Genomic DNA, 22,130 nt, shown 5'->3' on the forward strand with positions numbered 1-22,130 from the left:
TATGTTGAGACAGAAAAGTGCTTGTCTGCAGCAGGACAAGTGTCTTCACATATAGCGTGACGACATTTTGACGAGCAGAGGCTATTAACAAGGCAAACGTAGTGGCTGCTTCTCTTAACACAAAAACAGAGAGAGGCATTCCATTAGTGGCGTGTCTGACAACATGGGACACATCAGTGGAACGACATAATCTTGTCATACTAGTTGCAGTCTTACGTACAGCGACACAATAGACATTTGTGTGTGTGTGTGTGTGTGTGTGTGTGTGTGTGTGTGTTTGCGTTTGCGCCTGCGCGTGCGCAGTCTCTAAGGAGAATAAACATTGCCAGGCTTCATTCGTCATTGTCATACATGCCCAGCACGTGGCGTGATGGTGTCCTGTACCTCTGGGTGTACAACACTATCACATCTGTTTTGCACAGTTGGTAATTTGGACAGCAGCCTGACGTATTAACTTCGACGGCTGTGTTTTGTCTTCGAGGTTTCCATGACGTTATCTTTCTACAAGATAACACATGACCGCATTTTGACCATGTTAGCCTGACATAATTTGATTCAGAGAGTGTTCGAGTGTTGCCGTGGCCATCAGATTCTCCAGATCTCTCACCCATTGAAAACGTCAGCTCATGGGTTCCCGGAGACTTGGAAGCCATCATGAAATCTGATGTAGAGTTCAAGCAGCATGGAATAACATACCGAAGTCTGTTAACAACGCTCCGTTCGACTCAGTGCACAACTACACCGAAGCGCCAAACAAACTGTTATAGGAATGCGTATTCAAATACCATAAACGGGCAGAATACGGCGCTGCGGTCGGCAACGCCTATGTAAGACAAGTGTCTGGCGCAGTTGTTAGGTCGGTTACTGCTGCTACAATGGCCGGTTGTCAAGATATAAGTGAGTTTGAACGTGGTGTTATAGTCGGCGCACGAGCGACGGGCACACTATCTTCGAGGTTGCGATGAAGTGGGGATTTTCCCCTTACGACCATTGTACGAGTTTACGGTGAATAACAGGAACCCGTTAAAACATCAAATCTTCGACATCACTGCGGTCGGAAAAAGATCCTGCAAGAACAGGAACAACGACGGCTGAAGAGAATCGTTCAACGTGATAGAAGTGCAACCCTTCCGAAAATTGCTGCAGGTTTAAATTCTGGGCTACCAACAAGTGTCAGCATGCGAACCATTCAACGAAACATCATCGATATGGTCTTTCGAAGCCGACGACCCACTCGTGTACCCTTGATGACCGCACGACTCAAAGCTTTACGTCTCGCTTGGGCCCCTTAACACCGACATTGGACCGTTTATTATTGGGAACAAGTTGCTTGGTCGGACGAGTCTCGTTTCAAGTTGTATCGAGCGGATGGACGTATACGATTATGCAGACAACCGTATGAATCCTTGAAACCTACATGTCAACAGGAGATTGTTCAAGCTGGTGTAGGCTCTGTAATGGTATGGGGCGTTTGCAGTTGGAGTGATATGGGACCCCTGATATGTCTAGATACGACTCTGACAGGTGACACGTGCGTAAGCATCCTGTCTGATCACCTGCATCCATTCATGTCCATTGTGCATTCCGACGGACTTGGGCAATTCTTCCACGGTAATGAGACACCTGAAACGTCCATAATTGCTACAGAGTGCTCCAGGAACGCTCTTCTGAGTTTAAACACATTCACTGGCCACCAAACTCCCCAGACATGAACATTATTGAGCATATCTGCAAAGCCTTACAACGTGCTGTTCAGAAGAGATCTCCACCCCGTCGTACTCTTACGAGTTTACGGACAGCGGTTCAGGATTCGTGGTGTCAGTTCCCTCCAGCACTACTTGTTTCTTTGGCTCTTCAGTGTAGATTAGAGACGTTGTTGCCAGAGGTGTCAATGCTGTATACTAATTTTCGCATCCTGCATACTCTCAAAACACTCACCTGTTTAATGATGCATTCTTCCTACTGTATTCCATCAGTACAATAAGTAAAATTGGTGTTTTTTATGGCCAGGTGTGGATTTCAATTTGTGCCTGCATTATCTGGTCGAAAATATCCGGACGTGCCTATACAATGCGGAATTGACCACTAGAAGTCACGAGAGGCGGACCCCTCGGCATAAAAGGAGGTAGGGAATACTGTGTTGTCAGTAGAAAAGCAGTGACAGCAGAGTGGGTCTGGTAGGAGAGCTCTCTGACTTCGACCGTTGACCAGTCATTGGATTTCACCATGTTGTATTCAGCCCTGCTAAAACTGCCCAAGTTGGCTGTTGATTACGTGATTGTGAAGTGAAAACGTGAATGAACAATCACAGCTAAACCAAGTCCAGGCAAACATCACCTAGTGACAGACGAGGACTGCAGAACATTGCGCAGGGTTGTTGTAAAAAGTCGCATGAAAACAGCGGAAGAAATCACTCATGTATTCCAAACCGCTACGTATCAGTTCATCTAGCGCAGTGACTGCGCGTATTGCGTTAAAAAGACTGGGATACAGTGGTCGAGCAGCTCCTGATAAGCCACACATGGTTGCAGTCAACGCTAAGCGACGCTTGGAGTGGTGCGCCGCTGCTGTACAGTGAACGACTGGAAACGAGTGCTTTGGAGCGATGAATCACGCTATAACCTGTGATATCCGATGGAAAGGTTTGGGTGTGACGAATGCTAGATGCCATCACGTATAGTCTTAGTGCCAACAGTGAATATGGGGTGTGGGTGTGGGTGGGGGGTTACTTACTCTATGGTGACTGTTTTTAGTTGTTAGGTTGCGATCCCTGTATTACGATTAAGACAGCGTTAAATGCGGAAGGATGTGAACTTACTTTCCAGCATTGTGTGCGTATAGTATAGGAAGAGTTCGAATACGATGATTGTTTATCAGCATGACGGTGCACTCTGTCAACTGGCTCCAAGCACTATGGGACTTAACATCTGAGGTCATCAGTCTCCTAGACTTAGAATTACGTAAACCTAACTAACCTAAGGACATCATACACATCCATGACCGAGGCAGGATTCGAAGCTGCAACCGCAGCAGCAGCGCGGTTCCCGACTGAAGCGCATAGAACCGCGATCGGCTCCACTCTGTCATGAAGCATCGTGTGTGTGGCAGTGGTTTAAGGACAATAATATTCTTGAAACGGACTGACCTGCCCGGAGTCCCAACCTGAAGGCAATGGAACACCTTTGGATGAGTTAGAAAGTCGACTTCGCACAGATTCCAGGGCCCTACATAACTATCTTCTCTGGTTTCTCCTGTTAAGGAAGAATGATCTGCTTTTCCTCCCCAGTCATTCAGACATCTGACTGACAGTTCCCCCATTGGAACCACTGTGATGGGTTTTTTTAGTTGTTAGGTTGCTATCCCTGTATTACAATTAATACAGCGTTAAATGCGGAAGCATGTTAGTACATTTTACAGAACTGTGTGCGTACAGTAGAGGAAGAGTTCGAAGATGATGATTCATAACAGCATTACGGTGCACTCTGTCGTGAAGCATCGTGTGTGTAGCAGTGGTTTGTGGACAATAACATTCTTGAAACGGACTGACCTGCCCGGAGTCCCAACCTGCAGACAGTGGAAACCCTTTGGGATGAGCTAGAAAGTCGACTTCGCACAGACCCCAGTATACTACATCACTACCTTCTCTGGTTTCTCCTGTTAAGATAGAATGGTCTGCCTTCCCTCCCAAGTCATTCAAACACTTGACTGAAAGTTTCCCCCTCGGAGCCACTGTGGTGGCTTTTTTAGTTGTTAGACTGCGATCCCTGTATTACGATTGAGACAGCGTTAAATGCGGAAGGATGTCAGTACATTTTAGAGAATTGTGTGCGTACAGTAGAGGAAGAGTTCGAAGTCGATGATTGTTTATCAGCATGACGGTGCACTCTGTCACGAAGCATCGTGTGTGTGGCAGTGGTTTGTTGATAATAACATTCTTGAAACGGACCGAACTGCCCGGAGTCCCAACCTGAAGGCAATGGAACACCTTTGGATGAGTTAGAAAATCGACTTCGCACAGATCCCAGCGTCCTACATCACTACCTTCTCTGGTTTCTCCTGTTAAGGAAAAATGGCCTGCCTTTCCTCCCCAGTCATTCAAACACCTGACTGAAAGTTTCCCCATCGGAGCCACTGTGGTGGCTTTTTTAGTTGTTAGGTTGCGATACCTGTATTACGATTAAGACAGCGTTAAGTGCGGAAGGTTGTTAATACATTTTACAGAATTGTGTGCGTCCAGTAGAGAAAGTGTTCGAATTCGATGATTGTTTATCAGCATGACGGCGCACTCTGTCATGAAGCATCATGTGTGTGGCAGTGGTTTGTGGACAATAACATTCTTGAAACGGATTAACTTGCCCGGAGTCCCAACCTGAAGGCAATGGAACACCTTTGGATGAGTTAGAAAGTCGACTTCGTACAGATTGCAGCGTCCTACATCACTACCTTATCAGGTTTCTCCTGTTAAGGAAGAATGGTCTGCTTTTCCTCCCCAGTCATTCAAACACCTGACTGGAAGTTTCCCCATCGGAGATCAAAGCCGTCATAACGAGGAAGAGTGGACACAATATTAATGTCCACGATAGATGTCCATATACTTTTGATGATATAGCGTAAAAACATGTCAGAGCTGGTCGAGAACGTCCCAGTATGCAACATCGATACAGTTTCTCACTTCTATTGTATAAGGTCAGGTCACACCTGTTCCAGTGGGCTGCAGCTAGCGGCAGGCGAAAAGCCAATGGGAAGGTTAGGAGGAAGAGGCTCGCCGTTACGTTGCGACGTCAGCGCCTCGGTGGCAGAGCCAGCCCGGTTTCTTTCAGCTCCCCGGATTACCAGAAGAAAGGGACAGTGTTGGAGCGCCCTTTAAAAGATGCCGTCTGGCTCCTCGTTTTCGAAGCGTGGCGCGTGATGCTGGCGGGCAGAAATCAATACGGCAAGGCCGCGGCACGCAGCAGGTGACAGAGAAGCCGACGCCGCCGCCGAGCCGTGTTAAGAAGTCCGCCAGGAACGCGAGCCGGGCGCGATCCCGTGGCGCGCATCGATCCACGTCAATTACCTCTCCGGCGCTCATCTCGCCTCCGCCGGCGTCGATTCGCTCTGTGATTGACTGCCGGATAGACAAGCTCAAACCCCGCACGTCACACAATGTGACGCCTGCGCGTGCTAGCAGCTAACCGGAATGGACTGTGTGTCCGCTTTTAAGCGTTTGCCTTCACACTTGCCTCACGCCACTCTCGCTCGCCGCGCCAACATGCCTGGACGCCCGAAGGGAAGACGAGGAGAACAAGTTGCTGCGATCGTTAGCCTCCTGGGCCAAGCCTTCGGACTGGACAGCAAGCAGAAGAGAAAGAAACCTGTACAGTGCTTCCGCTGTCACAAGCTGGGGCACTTCGCCGCGGACTGCACAGGAGTACTCGCGTGTTTGAAGCGCGCAAAGTCGCACCTCACACGCGAGTGTACGAAACCCAGGGAAGCCGCTGCTACATGTTGTAACTGCGGCGGTTCACACGCCGACAACCACCGTGGCTGCAGTTACCTCAAGAGCTGTGGCCGCGGGAAGGAGCGGCACACACACCGACGGCGAATTACCGCACAAGAAGAGGTGACAATGAATCAAGAAGCGGTAAATGCTCTGCCCGCACATCACGCCACTGGCACTTCTGCTGGTGCTGTCGCGAGTGGAGGACCGTGCTGCTGCAATCCCTACAGCATTCACAAGATCGACGATGCTGTCGCCAACGCAGTTGCCGCTCTCAAATCTGCCATGGCAGGGGAGTGGGCTGCACTTCGGGCCGAGGTGGACGAGGTACGCCTCTAGCTCGCACAGCTCCACGAGTTGCTGGCGCGCAAGTCTCGCAAGGGGCGAGAAGTTACGACTGCCACCATCGCCACGCAGACGGACGCTCTCACGGCTCCTGCGGTAACGCAGGGCGCTGTGGGGGTGCCCACGGAGGTGGCGAATGAGATGTCTGCCCCCTCCTCGAAAGGGGAGGGCCTGCGGAAACAAGATTCCGAGCCAGCTCCACCAGCAATACGAGATGATGCGGCCAAAGGCATCGAAACTCCCGCCCGCCCTTCCGAGGACAAGGCGGAACAGCCGCTGCTGGATGAAGTCACAACTGCTGCGCCCATCCGAGAACAGGACACAGAAGAGGCAGTCAACACGCCGGCAGCAGAGACAGATGACTGCGCCAGGACTGCTGAAGATGGTCGCAAAATCATTGCGTGACAAGACGTACGCGCATCACAGTACCCCGTACCCTTTTACCGACTCCAATGTTCCTAAACCACCTCTACCCCATAAGCCTTATGATTTCGGCTGGGCAATTGCAAATCTGATCGCCGTCGTTCCTAAGAGGGACTTGACCTTATAAACCGCTTCCCTATTTTTATCGACTATGACTGGCAGTGTCTTGAAAGGAGGATATAAGATGAACATCAACACAAGCAAAACAAGGATAATGGAATGTAGTCAAATTAAATCGGGTGATGCTGAGGGAATTAGATTAGGAAATGAGACACTTAAAGTAGTAAAGGAATTTTGCTATTTAGGGAGTAAAGTAACTGATGACGGTCGAAGTAGAGAGGATATAAAATGTAGACTGGCAATGGCAAGGAAATCGTTTCTGAAGAAGAGAAATTTGTTAACATCGAGTATAGATTTAAGTGTCAGGAAGTCGTTTCTGTAAATATTTGTATGGAGTGTAGCCATGTATGGAAGTGAAACATGGACGATAACTAGTTTGGACAAGAAGAGAATAGAAGCTTTCGAAATGTGGTGCTACAGAAGAATGCTGAAGATAAGGTGGGTAGATCACGTAACTAATGAGGAGGTATTGAACAGGATTGGGGAGAAGAGAAGTTTGTGGCACAACTTGACTAGAAGAAGGGATCGGTTGGTAGGACATGTTTTGAGGCATCAAGGGATCACAAATTTAGCATTGGAGGGCAGCGTGGAGGGTAAAAATCGTAGAGGGAGACCAAGATATGAATACACTAAGCAGATTCAGAAGGATGTAGGTTGCAGTAGGTACTGGGAGATGAAGAAGCTTGCACAGGATAGAGTAGCGCGGAGAGCTGCATCAAACCAGTCACAGGACTGAAGACCACAACAACAACAACATGACTGGCAGCGCATAATCGCTGCTATTCCGAGAGTTAAGCAGAAGAAGAAGAACAAACATTCCTCTTCCTCGCGCCGCTAGTTTCCTAGCACCCACTGTATTTTATCCTGTCGAGTTCAGACAAGTTTTAGCTAACCCTTTAAATCCCAGTCAATTTTATCTTATATTCGTGGAGTAAATGTCAATTGACAACAGACTCCGTTATTGTAGACCACCTCAGGGGAGGTTGTCCATACCAGAGAGCAGCAAGCAAGAACTCTGTTGCGTTTCCCCTGATGTTGTCCAGATGTTCCGACTTTCGCGGAACGTTCCAACTTTTAGGGGTGACTTGACCCATCGCGTGTAAGCTTTACGTGGGACGCAAAATATTCTGCCTTCGGGACACTACTAATAAGTCAAAAAATAGGGTGTCCCATAAATCTTCTTCTTCTTTCTTGGCTCTACAGCTCATGATGAGCCTTGGCCTCTTCTACAATTTCCTTACATCTCTCTCGGTCCTTTGCCAATACTCTCCAGTTTCTATAGCCCATCTTCCTAAGATCTTCGATTACTCTATCTTCCCATCTGGCTCTTGGTCGACCACGTCCTCTCTGCTCTCCTGGCTTTCCTTGTAATATTCTTTTTGGTACTTCTGTATCATTCATGCGAGCCACATGTCCCGCCCACCTCAGTCTGGATGATTTCACTATCCTTCTGATGGGTTGGTCTTTGTATATGGTATACAACTCATGGTTGTATCTCCTCCTCCATCTTCCTGTTTCACAAATTGGGCCGATAATTCGTCTAAGTACCTCTCTTTCAAATGCATCCAGTGTATCAGTATCTTTAGTTGTTAATGTCCAGGCTTCAGAGGCATATGTAAGCACTGGTCGTATAAATGATTTATACATAGTTAATTTCGTGGTACGAGTCAGGAGCCTTGAGGATATAAGTCTTGTTAGGGCAAAATAGGCTCTGTTGGCTAGTATTAATCTCTGCTTAATTTCAAAGGAGGTATCATTTAGATGTGTAACTGTCGAGCGCAATTGCCCATTGTTATTACATTTGGCATATTTTCTCTGTGTGCTTTTCCAGCTGCCATATATTTTTTTTGTTCATTAATAATTAACTCCATGTTCCTACTGGCCTGTTCAAGAGCTGTAAATGTCTCTTCCGTTGCTTTTTGGGTTCTTGCTATTGTATCTATGTCACCTGCTTAGGCCAGTATCTGCACCGATTTGTAGAAGATCGTTCCTCTGTTCAGAAGGTTTGCGTTTCTCATCACCTTCTCCAGGGCGGCATTAAAGAGAAGGCATGCCAGTGCATCCCCTTGTCGCACTCCATTTTTAATACTCAATGTGTTGGACATCATTCCTCCTATTCTTGCACTACCTTGTGTTTCGCTCATTGTCATTCTCACCAGCCTTACCAACTTTCTAGAGATACCCAGTTCATCTAGAGCTCGATATAACTACTCTCTGTTTATGCTATCATAAGCTGCTTTGAAATCTACAAAGAGGTGATGCGTGCCAAGGAGATAAGATGGAGTGTGGCAATTACAGAGGGATCACAGTAATTAATTTGGGATATAAAATACTCTCTAATATACTATTCGACAGAATACTCCCAATCAGACAGAGGGAAACGGGGCCGTACCAATGCGGATTCCTTCCTGGGAAGTCAACCATAGATCAAATATTCACCTTAAGACAAGTACCATAAATAACGCAACTTTTGAAATGCCACCATTTCTGTATTAGTAAGTTGGCAGCGCTAAACGTTGCGCGATTTATTGTAAAGGAGCGCCTCACGACGGAGCAGTGTGTTGTTCAGAATGTGTGTGAATTCGTATGGGACTTAACTTCTAAAATCATCAGTCCCTAAGCTTACAGATTACTTAACCCAAATTATCCTAACGACAAACACACACACCCGTGCCCGAGGGAGGACTCGAACCTCCGCCGCACAGTCCCTTACTGCAGCGCCCAGACCGCTCGGCTAACCCTGTGCGACAGCAGTGTGTCGTCATAGTGAAAACATTACTAGAGCTGCGCTCCGCCAAATAGTCTACGTGGAAAATAGAAAACTTTATTTTGAGAATACATGAAGGTAGTATCTGTTCCCGAAAGAACAGATACCATTGATGACTGTGCAGCGTCTCTAGAATGAAATGATAATTAAATCGACACCCTAGCTGTAAACAAACGTTGATATACTTCATTGGGGACATGTTGAATATATGTGCCCTGACTGGGACTCGAACTCGAGATCTCCTGATTACAAGGCAGACGCTCTATCCAAATGGTTCAAATGGCTCTGAGCACTATGGGACTTAACATCTGTGGTCATCAGTCCCCTAGAACTTAGAACTACTTAAGAATAACTAACCTAAGGACATCACACCCATCCATGCCCGAGGCAGGATTCGAACCTGCGACCGTAGCAGTCGCGCGGTTCCGGGCTACGCGCCTAGAACCGCTACGCTCTATCCATCTTTTTGTTTATTTATTTATTTTTCTCGATATAGTTCGTTGCGTTTGGTCTGGGCGGACGTCACGAGACATCCGTTCAAGCTGATCGTTGATTCATTTCTTTTTTTTATTACAGAGAGCACGCAGCCCTCTGACCGAACACGCTGAGCTACCGTGCCGGTGTCGATCTGATCCACCGAGGGCACAGAGGATGGTGCGCCTGCAGGGACTTATCCCTTGCACGCTCCCCGTGAGACCCACATTCCCAACATGTCAACATTACTACATTCGTAGTGCGCCTAATAGATGTCTGCCCATCACGCTCATTACTCTTGGCAGATTAATCTACCAAGTCCCGTACGAGTTGGGACATAGCGTATGCGTTCGCACAAGAAGGTCAATGGCTGGGTAGCCATATTTTTAACTATATATGAAGGTAGTATCTGTTCCCGAAAGTACAGATACCAATTATGACCGTGCAGCTTCTCTAGGGCACACATTTTCAACATGCCCCCAATGAAGTATATCCACGCCCATTTGCAGCTAGGGCCTCGATTTAATTATCATTTCATTCTAGAGAAGCTGCACGGTCTTCAAAGGTACCAGTTCTTTCGGGAACACATACTACGTTCATATATAGTTAAAAATATGGCTACCCGGCCATTGGCCTTCTTGTGCGAACGCACACGCTATGCCCAACTCGTATGGGACATGGTAGATTAATCTGCCTCGAGTAATGAGTGTGATGGGCAAACATCTATTAGGCGCACCCCGAATGTAGTAGTGTGGACATGTTGGGAATGTGGGTCTCACGGGCAGCGTGCAAGGGATAAGTCCCTGCAGGCGCACTGTCCTCTGGATAGAGCGTCTGCCATGTAAGCAGGCGATCCCGGGTTCGAGTCCCCGTTGGGGCCACACATTTTCAACATGTCCCCAATGAAGTATATCAACGCCTATTTGCAGCTAGGGTGTCTATTTAGTTGTCATTTATTTTGAGAATTTGAATAACCCAACCAGCGACGATGTTGAGTTTCACTATTATATAGTTTTCTTCAGAAAGAAAATTGGAAGAGCGCATATGATGATGGTATCTGGGATAATCTTAATTAGTGTATTTTAACTACTGTGTAGGGCCGCTTTGAGCAATATCACGGCGCTGATAATCTGGTATGGGAAACGTCTACATTCACGGATACGTAATGACAAATACGTCTTTAACTTCATCACTGACATCCCTCCTAACAGACACTCCGCAGCTCGTGGTCTAGCGGATAGCGTTGCTGCCTCTGGATCACGGGGTCCCGGGTTCGATTCCCTGGAGGCTTGAGGATTTTCTTTGCCCGGGGACTGGGTGTTTGTCTAGTCCTCATCATTTAATCATCATCATCATCATTCGCGAGTGTGGCAAGATTGGACTGTGTCAAAATTGGGACTTCGTACGAGTGCTGATGACCGCGCAATTGAACGCCCCAAAAACCCAATATCATCATCCTAACACACAAAAAGACAGCTATTTTTCATGAGCTTCACTGTTCACTACAGGAGTTTCAGATTCTGATTTAGAGGAGTTTGATTCTGTGTTTATTTCCGACATTGTGGTTTGTTTCTTTGTGCGTCTGGAGTATTGGTCGCGACTATTTTTTGGAAGTCAAAGCAATCGATTCAGATGACTGCGTACTACCACATGCAATATTTTTGCGAAACTTGTCGTATTTCCATTTAAAACCTGATTCTATACAGCTCGTTCAGCTCTTCTTTTCTTTTTGCAGAACCAGATTCCCATTTTCTCTTGGAGCCTGAGCCTGAAATGTTAAAGACAAAAATGTCGTATATTGTAACCTGTAAATAATAACATTGTGCTTCTCTACGTAAGTACCCCGTACTCCACCAACGTAACTGTGTCGCGCGACGATGGGGTGAAGATGAAGTAAAAGTTGGTCGCTGCATTGAGATGGAGATTGAGGGGCGGTAATATATCCTGCATCGCTACCAACTCAGGCGCCACGTACCTATCAGCGGGTATCGGTAGAAACGGCACGCGGAAGTAACAACGTTTCGTGAAAGTGTATTACACGGAAGTTAATGTTCTAATGTGATAGTGATTTGTGGCAATGAACTTTACTCCGATGAGCCAGAAACAGTTTCATCGCTAATTGCTTTATTAAGTATTACTGAGCCCGCATTCACAAAGCAGCTACGTATACTACCACAACTATTTTTGTGCAGCTTCCAAGCCACGAAAGAGCAAAGCGACGCCGTTACGTCGACACACTGTACACATTATAAAACCTCCTATACATCACAAACGTCCGTAATGAGTTAATAAGATCAGAAATAGACTCAAGTCGGATTGAAATTTGTGCCGCCCTTAACGGATTCATACGCTCATAAATTATGGCTCAAAATACGAAATTTCTTGAGTTCTTTTATGGGTCATCAGTCCCCTGGAACTTAGAACTTCTTAAACCTAACTAACCTAAGGACTCACACACATCCATGCCCGAGGCAGGATTCGAACCTGCGACCGTAGCGGTCGCGCGGTTCCAGACTGTAGCGCCTAGAAGCGCTCGGCCACCCCGGCCGGCCATGGGGACGACAAAATCTTACGAAATTATGTTGTGGAGTAAAAAGAGTGAATTACGGCACGTATCGACTAAATAGACTGTAATACAAAAAAAAAAAAAAAAAAAAAAAAAAAAAAAAACCACGACGCACCACAGAGGCAAAATTGTAAATGAGGGCAGCCGATGGATGAATGTGTGACGATGCAGTGCCATTTCACCGCGCAGTTGGCATAAAGCGTCCGTTCTGTGTACTTAGTTGGACAGTACCTATACCTCGGAGACAGGTTCGTGAACAATATACGCAGATGTCACCATTTGAGAGAGGACATATAATTGGGCTCAGAGAAGCCGGTTGGAGTAATCGGCGAATCGCTCGATATTTGAATATGAACTACGTAATTATTCGATAGTGTCTGAGAAACGAGCGAACCATGGTCGAACACAGCGTCAACAAGGAAGCAGTCGACCTAGAGAAAACGTAAGGACCGAAGAGTTGCGAAGAAGTAATCACATCCCCGGATCCATCGTTATCATCGATCCGATGTGCAACTGGTGCTTCATTGGCCACAAGGACCTTTAATAGGCAGCTCACAGAAAGGGGCTTGTGCTAACTGTCATTGACCTCTGCATACTAACAAGCCAGTTTGCGGTAGTGTCGAGCACGTTAACCTGCAATCTCATCGACTGGAGCAGAATTGCGATCAGCGATGAGCCGCGCTTCGAACTGAGCCCCGATGACCAACGAAGAGGCGGTTCTAGGCGCTACAGTCTAGTACCGCGCGACTGCTACGGTCGCAGGTTCGAATCCTGCCTCGGGCATAGATGTGTGTGATGTCCTTAGGTTAGTTAGGTTTAAGTAAGTTCGAGGGGACTGGTGATCTCAGAAGTTAAGTCCCATAGTGCTCAGAGCCATTTGAACCAACGAAGAGGGCGACCGATGGAAAAGTGTCTGGAGACGCTGCGAACAACAGTAGGATACCAGCACAGCTGTCGCCCGCCATACGGCGCGACAACTAGGACTAGGATGCAATTTCATTTCATAGCTGGACCGCTTTGGTTGTTATCCGCAGCACAGCGGTACGTCTCGGGCATACATTTCAGCGAGATAATGCCCGCACGCACATGGTGAGAGTTTGTACTGATTGTCTTCACACTTTGTCAAACTCTACCTTGGCCAGCGAGGTCGCCGAATCTTCCCCGTAACTGAGAACGTTTAGAGAATTATGAGCAGGACCCTCCAACCTTCTCGTAATTTTGACTATCTAACGCGCCAGTTGGACAGAATCTGGCACGTTATCCCCCAGGAGAATATCCAACAGCTCTGTTAATCAATGCCAAGTCGAATAACTGGTTGCATAAGGGCCAGAGGTGAATCAACGCATTATTGTCTTGCTTAATTTCTAAAGTTCTTTCTCTTGAATAAATCATCCAACCTTTGTGAAGTTGTAATTTGTTTGTTTGAACATGTATATCACATCTGCTGATTTCCGTCTCATTCGCTTGACTCCTTCATGATGCGTCTTCTTCTTCTTCTTCTTCTTTTTAAATCTAAGAGTGTCTATTCTGGTCGTGAGAAATTGGCCCCTCGAGGCAGAGGATGCTTGGAGCGTTATTTGTCTGTAGAAGTCGGTAGTCGTCGTTTTCGGAATAGTTGCCAACCTTTGCGATTTAGTAATAGAGGAAGGTACATTATTACTGGTTCGTTTTAGTATACCGTCTATAAATTCTACGATGCCTCGTAGGTCGGTTATACTCATTGATACACAAAAAATGTGCGTGAATGGTTAGCTGAAGAAAAAAATTAAAAAATTTTTTTTCGTCTGTTGGTGTGGTGTCACCGCCAGACACCACATTTGCTAGGTGGTAGCCTTTAAATCGGCCGCGGTCCGTTAGTATACGTCGGACCCGCGTGTCGCCACTATCAGTGATTGCAGACCGAGCGCCGCCACACGGCAGGTCTAGAGGGACTTCCTAGCACTCGCCCCAGTTGTACAGCCGACTTTGCTAGCGATGGTTCACTGACAAATTACGCTCTCATTTGCCGAGACGATAGTTTAGCATAGCCTTCAGCTACGTCATTTGCTACGACCTAGCAAGGCGCCATTATCATTTGCTTTTTATCTTGTGATGCATGTACCGTCAGACCGATGTTTACCAATTATGGATTATAGTTAAGTACTCCAGAAGCTACGCACTTTTTTTACTGGACTCAACTCCTTTAACTGTTTCAGACCTCACGCCAGCCTGCGTGAGCTTAAACGCGTGCGTTTCGGCTATCTCATAGTGGCTTGGCTGTCTTGCCAAGTCACAACAGTTGGAGCAAACTGTGCAGTGTGCATCTGCATACTTGAGTCGTAGCTGGAGAACTATAAAAAGAAATCGGCAGTTTGGGCGTAATAATAGAGTACTGTTCCGCATTTGAAGCGGACCATCTCTGTCATGTGCTGACGCGAATCCTTGTCATTTCCGTATTTAATTGGTACTATAGCTATAGAGTGGTACGAGGCGGGCGCTTCAGTGGGTTGCCATTGACAGCCCTGACCGACAAGTACTCCCCGTTTGCCCCGAGCTAAGACGATTCGTGCCGTCTTCCACACTTTTTACTCTTGCTGTCCGTCACGATTGCTGAGTGGTTGCCGGCACGGTAGCTCAACGTGTTCGGTCAGAGGGTTAACTGCCCTCTGTAATAAAAAAAACTGAGTTAATGGATCAGCGGGGGAACTGAAACGGGTGTCTTGCGACGTCCGACCCGAGCAGATACAACGAACGAAAACGAACTGGGTCGGGGATTTTCTCCTCTCAGGGACTGGGTGTTGTGTTGTCTTCATCGTTATTTCATCCCCATCCGTCGCGCAGGTCGCCCTATGTGGCGTCGAATGTAATAAGACCTGTACCAAGGCGACCGGACCTTCCCCGTAAAGGACCTCCCGGCCAATGACGCCAAACGCTCATTTTTTTTCCCTCTTTCCACTGAATAAAAGTATAATATTTTGCCGTGCGCAAAAGACCTGTAAAATGGAAGAAACTTACGATGCGTATTTTGAGTCATAATATGTGATCGTAGGACGTAGACTATGGCGCCCAAAGGTATGCTCGTACCAGAATTATCACACGTCTTTCACTATACATGCACAATAAAAAATAAATACGTAAAGGTAAAGAAAGAATCCAGCACCGCAAATCGAAGGCATGGAACAATTAAGTTATAAAAACAACGAATTATAAAATTAAGTATTCATAATAAAGTACCTCCTGACTTTTCATATTATGAATACTTAATTTTATAATTCGTTGTTTTTATAATTTAATTGCTCAGTGCCTTAAATCCGGATTCTGTTTCTTCTTTTATATGTTTTTTATTACGTATCCATAGTGAAAGACCGATGATGATTCTGGCCGCCAAACCGATCAACGTATGAGGAGGTACTATCCAGCAGGAGTGGCCAACTTGATTATCCCCATGATCTACATTTTACTGACAAAACCCTGTGCGATCTACCACTTACATACCTCTTGAAATTTTAAATGATACATTATAGTTCAGTATACAGTTATGTAGTATTCTTTATTTTATTAAGAGGGAGAATATAAAATTTAAAATTATTCTTGCTAACTACTTATTCATATTAGTGTGAACACTGCGTCTGAGCATCTTCCGCTGGATTAGCAGTGTCAGGTTTGTAGTTGGAAATTGCCAACCTTAAAGAATCCAGGAAATTGCCAACCTTAAAGAATCCTATGTATGAGCGACTGTCAAGCGAGAACGGTGTTTACTTTTTGTTTGTTTTAACCCTAGGATGCATATGCATATGAACCTATTCAGAAAAATCTTGTATTGAATGTGATGAAAGATCTTGCTGAAAGCATTGAAGGATCAGCAAAAAATATTACTGTTGACAACTTCTTTACTAGTGTGCAGCTGGCAGAAGAGATGCTTCAGAAGAAAATTACAGTGGTGGGGACAATCAAACAAAATAAACCAGAAATTCCTGATGAGATGAAACCATCTGCCTCAAGAGCGATTCATTCCTCTTTGTTTGCATTTAGAGGTGACATTACAGTGGTGAGTTATGTTGCCAAAAAGAAAAAGTCTGTAGTTCTCATTAGCACAATGGATCACGACAGAAACATTGATGAAACTCATGCAAAAAAGAAACCAGATATAATAAAGTTCTATCTCTACGAAGGGTGGAGTAGATCAAATGGACCAGAAAATTCGTTATTACACTTACAAGAGACAAATAAGAAGATGGCCATTTGCATTATGGATGAATATGATGGACGTCGCAGCAATGAACAGTGAAATTTTATTTTCCGCCCAACATCTGACATACCATAATGGAAGAAGTGATAAAAGGCGTTTGTTCCTAAGAGATTTAGCAGAGGAAATGGTAAGACCACGAATGGAACTTCGTATTCAGATCCCTAATCTTCCAAAGAAAATCGTTGATGCCATGCAAAGATGTGGTGTTCAAAAGTATGTCATATTGCCGAACCAACTACCTGTTTCAGAAAAAAGAAGAAGATGCAATTATTGTCCATATAATAAACACATGAAAAGTGCTATGACATGCATTAAGTGTAAAACCAACATTTGTAAGGAACGTAGTGGCGTTCTTTGTGCTTCTTGTTTGTCACATGTTGAAAATTAAGAAAAATGTAATTTTATGTGAACAATGAATAATAACTTTTTGTCAAAATATTGCCTATATACATTATATTGCGAATAATTAGTATGTTTTAATTGAGGAAATTGGTTGTAAGAAATGTTATAAACGTAAACTGCAACTTATAAGTGAATTGATAAAATTATTTGTATATGTATGTAAATGGATGTAACTAATAAAAATTCACTCTTAGAGTTTTTTAAAAAATTAATAAAATGTTAATCAGGCCCACCAGATCCTGTTATTGTATCTTAGAAATCTTTCACTATGACAATAAATTTGACAGAAATAAATTTAACTCCAAAGAATGATTATATGAAAAGAGGAACTTTTTAAATTATGGCAGGGCCTTGGAGGCCCTGCTTATGCATTCATGTGTGTTTTCGGCACCATGCATCCTAGGGTTAAGTAGGAAAGTGCTGATTCACATAAATATGTTTAACCAAACACGAATGCAGTTGTTCAACACATTTCTTTAAATTTGGATGTTTCTCGTTGGAAACTAATGCCCAGAAATCTAGACCAAAGGATGACGTTGCTTTAAGAAATAAATCGCAGCGCAGAGTAATAATTTTGTTTTGCATTATCATGTCGTCCATTTGAAATGTGTCTGCAAATTTTTTAACTGTTCAATAGATGTGACTATGATCAATGGAATTATTAAACGGATAACTGATGAATTTCACCAACTTCTCAATTTCTTTCGAATCACTAAAGCGAAGTCTGAAACCGCTAACTTTTTGCTGCCGTGTACTTGTTAGGAATGAAATTTGTGACAGGATGTTTTTCCATATGATCCTTGATGTTTATAACTGTTTAACTTTGGAATGCTGCAATGGAGCTCATCATTTCTGTTGCTGTTTTATTCTTGCTTTGTAATTCCAGATTTAATGTACTCAGTTTACCGGTAAAATCTGCTAAAAATGCTAAATCACACTGCCAGTCTAAATTACGCAAATTCTGGAAGTCATCACCTCTCTTCAAGAGATTTTGTTTCGTCCAATACATCTTAAAATCTTTCCAAAAACTTGCTTCGACTCAGACACCTCAAGTCAAGAGTTCAGTGTCAAATCTGATTCCATCTCATCTAATTGCTGCTTAAAGAGCCGCCTTTAGAGATATTTTACTTGTATGGAATTTACAATCATGAAACAAATATCCATTACGTTGTTTTGTGTTTAGTCTGTCACTAGCCAGAACTTGTTGGTGAATTATGTAGTGGTAGCTAATGAAATGTGGTAAGTTTTCGTCTTTGTTACTCGAGCAATAAAACCATTATGAATACCTGTCATTGCAGGAGCCCCATCAGTTGTCACTGATACGAGTTTGTACAAAGGTAGCTTTATCGTGCTAACATATGCTTTGAGTTCCATGAATGTATCAAAGACACGAGTTTTTCATTTAAATGAAATCAGACTTAGCTGTCCTTCTTTCGTCGAAAAATCTTCAAAGACCACCCGAATAAAAATAAGTGACTGCGCGGTATCAATGATATCTATTGACTCGTCAAGTTGTAGCGAAATGCAACGTAGTGGACTATTTCTCTATGTAGTTATTTGTTTATGTTCTCAGTCATCGTTTCCATACGGTGCATCACAGTATTTCGAGACCGTTGTAAACCACGAATAATGTTTTTAATTTCATTTTTGTTTCTGAAGTTCACGAACAGCGAATCTGACACTTCTTCAAAATTTTCTTTGCTGTATTCTCCATCGGAAAAAAAGGTTTCCTCTTTAATGCAATTAAGTAACGTATTTGGAAAGCGGCTTCAGTTGCAGCCTTACTATGCTCGTTCTTGGACTATTAATTGCGATTTCAATGCTTGCATTTTATTCTTTCCTATTTCACTGGTATGTGGAAAGTTTGCCTGATATTTGCTATGAACTGTGTTAAAATGTCGCTCTAAATCTTCTTTTTTTGGTATTGCCACGGATGTGTTGCATATTAAACAGCAACAGTTGTCTTACATCACAGTAAAGAAGCAGTTATTGGTGAAAGAGGAAGGGGTTTTGATTTCTTTGGAGCACATTTTTCGAGGATCTACAATGATGAAATTAAAATGCCAGTAACATAATTAGCATAATAATAAACCGTCCGAAACCATCCCGTTTGGTTTAGTAGTTGGGTAATTCGCTTGATCTATCCAGGAAAATAGTACTGAAAATATTATCTTACTTTATTTGTGAACCATCAGAAGCATTAATTATTCAGTTGGAGCTCCTTAGCGTTTCTCTTCAACCACGTATTCACAGCGTACGAGGCGCGATGCAGAGTCTAATCCTGATTTACGTCGGTAATCGTTGACGTCATAACTCCGCTAGTCCATGTCGTTAACTGGCAGATTGACACCAGACCCGCCCCCGCGTCCCACACACTTCCCGTCTATTTCCAACGCGTGCCAAAAACAAGAGAGAGCTATTGCGTGGAAGAGAAGGAACGGCGATTGAAAAGTGATACGATATTATGCCCACAGCAAAATGGCTCTGAGCACTATGGAACTTAACTTCTGAGGTCATCAGTCCCCTATACTTAGAATTACGTAAACCTAATTAACCTAAGGACATCACACACTTCCATGCCCGAGGCAGGATTCGAACCTGCGATCTTAGCGGTCGCGCGGTTCCACACTGTAGCGCCTATAACCGCTCGGCCACCCCGGCCGGCGTATGCCCACAGCAGTGGGTGATTGCGTTGCGCAGTGTGTTCTACTATTTTTATATAAAACTATTATTACTAGGTATATTAAACTTACATTGTTTTTGCCTTGCCACTATCAACTGAACTGTAGCCGTGACGGTCGATCGCGATCGACCGGTTACCCACCCCTGCCCTACAGTACAGAATTGGGGAGAAAAGAAATTTGTGGCGCAACCTGACTTGAATGACACATTCTGAGACATCAAGGGATCGCCAATTTAATATTTGTGGCAGGTGGGATCGAATATGATTGAATATGGTATGCAGATTCAGAAGGATGTAGGTTGCAGTAGTTATTCGCAGACAAGGAGGCTTGCGAAGGATAGAGTAGGATCAACTGCTGCATCAAACCAGTCTTCGGACAGAAAACCTCAACAACAACGTAAGAAGTACTGAATTCCCTTTAACCATTTACTGTTATATGTTGCAGGTATATATTCTGCTACTTTACCTCCATACTGACATACCTAGGTAATTGGGCTGTCCACGGCACGGATGTGTTGCATATTAAACAGCAACAGTTGTCTTACATCACAGTAAAAAAGCAGTTCTTGGTGAAAGAGGTAGGGTTTTTGATTTCTTTGGAGCAAATTTTTCGAAGATCTACAATGATGAAATTAATAGCATAATAATAAACCGTCCGAAACCATCCCGCTTGGTTTAGTAGGTGGGTAATTCGCTTTGAAAAGGATGTGTCGATAAAATTGTAGGGTCGAACCATACACGTCTGATTTCATGCCCAGCAGCTTAAATGCGTTGCACGTAACAACCTGCACCTGTGATCCTACAGTCAAAGAGCCTATGCATTGGCTAGAATTGCGAGAAACAAAAGATAAATGAGTGAATAATGAAAGGGTTTTGTTCTAACTTGTGTAACTGATGTATGTGACACCAGAGACTTACGTGGAATAACGTTTATTCAAGTAAGTAATCTCAAATAAACGAAAGCGATCCAACAGTTGTCAGTTGTAAAACAAACCAGAAATATAACCTTACTTAAACACAATAAATTTGCATTAAGTAGCGTAAACCCCAAACTAAATAGTCATCCAAGACGCGCGGAAAACGAAGTCCATTTCGTGATCATAATAAACGAAATATTCGCCAGGTCAAAAAACTCAGAATTAGGCAAGACGATTTAAACGTCAACGCACGAGACATACAAAGTAGATAATCTTGCTCTGTCTGGTTTTCATTCCATAACGCAAGCGGAGAAAGCCAAATTTCTGAACTAGAAAACAATCAGACTTCGCTAAAATTAAAGTCCCTTCTAAAGTAAAAGTATTTTAGCAGCGGCCACCACACAGCAACTATCACCTGCACGGCTGAATATCACACGTTACCTCAGGCAGGTCTGCCTTCTTCCACATCTCGATGTAAATGTATGGGAGTCGCTTTCTTGAACGCACCACTCAAAAAGTGCCCGTCTTCACTTGACTCCAGCAGTGTTCTGCTACTGCCTAATTCCCTCTGTCCACCAAAAATACAGATACGTTCATGTTGCTCGCCAATTGTCCCGTCTCAAACTGGTGCTACGCAACGCCACGGGCCGCTGAAGCGACACCTGCATTGTTATGAACGGCTGCACGTTTAGACTACCTCGGTAGCTACAAGGGTGCTGACTTTCCAAAATTTCTGTGGGTGCATATCAATGGCGGAGCTCCCGTGTTCTTCGAAGCCGTTATCTCAACAAATAAAACGATAACAATCCAGATTACGTGAAAACAATTCCACTGAAATCTTAAACCACAGTGCCGTTTTGTTAAAAATAAATAGCTGTTGATGTAATCTGTATCAGTCGACTTCCTTGCGTCTCAAATTATTCTTTATTATTGCTCAATATTGACAAGCAGATATTTTAAAATAATTGTTGACGAATGGAGTGGGTATATCGTGGCGTGTCACTTGTAAGGAAACATGAAAGCAAGCCGAAAAGACGGGATTCCATTCGCAGTATAGTGCAACTGTTATTCTGAGGAGTGCCTTTGATTTAGCCTGAGAAAGGCAAGCAACGGTGATGTTTGTTGTTTGGTTGCCTTTGTGCAAAGACATCTGAAAGAAATATTTTTTAGAGGTCACAAATTTTAATTTCCATCTCAGTGTTTTGATAGGTCATTACTTTGTTGATAAAGACAAGTGACAAATATTTATTTTGTTTTTACCAAACTAAAAATTTTTCATGTGCGGCGCACCCACAAGATTATGAACATTATGTGATCAAAAGTATCCGGGCACCACCAAAAACATTCGTTTTTCATATTAGGTGCATTGTGCTGCCACCTACTGCCAGGTACTCCATATCAGCGACCTCAGTAGTCATTAGACATCGTGAGAGAGCAGAATGGGGCGCTCCGCGGAACTTCGAACGTGGTCAGGTGATTGGGTCTCACTTGTGTCATAGGTCAGTACGCGAGATTTCCACACTCCTAAACATCCCTAGGTCCACTGTTTTCGGTGTGATAGTGAAGTGGAAACGTAAAGGGACACGTACAAAAGCATACAGGCCGACCTCGTCACCTGATTCGCAGAGACCGCCGACAGTAAAGAGGGTCGTAATATGTAATAGGCAGACATCTATTCAGACCACCACATAGGAATTCCAAACTGCATCAGTATCCACTGCAAGTG

The sequence above is a fragment of the Schistocerca americana genome, chromosome 8 (assembly GCF_021461395.2).
Source record: "Schistocerca americana isolate TAMUIC-IGC-003095 chromosome 8, iqSchAmer2.1, whole genome shotgun sequence".
NCBI lineage: Eukaryota > Metazoa > Arthropoda > Insecta > Orthoptera > Acrididae > Schistocerca > Schistocerca americana.